We start from the raw sequence: 699 nt of genomic DNA on the forward strand, positions 1-699 counted from the left end.
TGTGTGTGTGTGTGTGTGTGTGTGTGTGTGTGCGCGTGTGTATATATATATATATAATATTTTAATATATATATATAATATTTTATATATATATAATACTTTTAAGTATTTTAAAGATAAGAAATATATGTATAGTTTTAGAAAAAATATTATAAACTTTAAGACCTTAAGTTCTGTTTTTTTTTTGTTTATTACATTTATCAACGTATTGCTGTTGTGTTAGTATGTATTTCCTCCTAATGCTTAAATAAAATGTATAATAACATGTATAAAGTTGTTTAAAAGTTGAAATTACTTATCATGCTTTCTGTTATAATACTGACCATCAGAAGATTCAAATTATATAAGATAGAATTTTTATAAGTTTGTCTTCGTTTGTTTTAGCTTTTATTATGATAGACTGGACTATTACCTTCTAATGACGTATAAATAATGACTGAAGACACAGTTTAGCGCTCAATGACCTTGCTCATTTGCATGTAAAATTTATATCGAGCATTCTAGTATTTTGAGTTAATAGTAATATAAAATTATCTTTAAAGCTGAAAAAAATCAATGAATGAAACTTTTACAAAAATAATCTATCTATCCCTAAATATTTTATTTGTTATCATACTCATTCATTGTGGAAAAAGTTTATTACTTTAATATATATTCGATATATATTAAAGTAACAAACTTTTTCTAATGAATGAGTAT

The 699-nt window shown here is 22.9% G+C and overlaps 1 protein-coding gene across 1 annotated transcript in view; it reads right to left on the reverse strand.

Annotated features, from left to right (window-relative positions):
• LOC108687826 (solute carrier family 41 member 1-like) overlaps nucleotides 1-699 on the reverse strand; it is a 12,274-nt gene that overhangs the window by 11,280 nt on the left and 295 nt on the right. The window lies entirely within an intron of this gene.

The sequence above is a fragment of the Atta colombica genome, unplaced genomic scaffold (assembly GCF_001594045.1).
Source record: "Atta colombica isolate Treedump-2 unplaced genomic scaffold, Acol1.0 scaffold219, whole genome shotgun sequence".
Taxonomy (NCBI): Eukaryota; Metazoa; Arthropoda; class Insecta; order Hymenoptera; family Formicidae; genus Atta; species Atta colombica.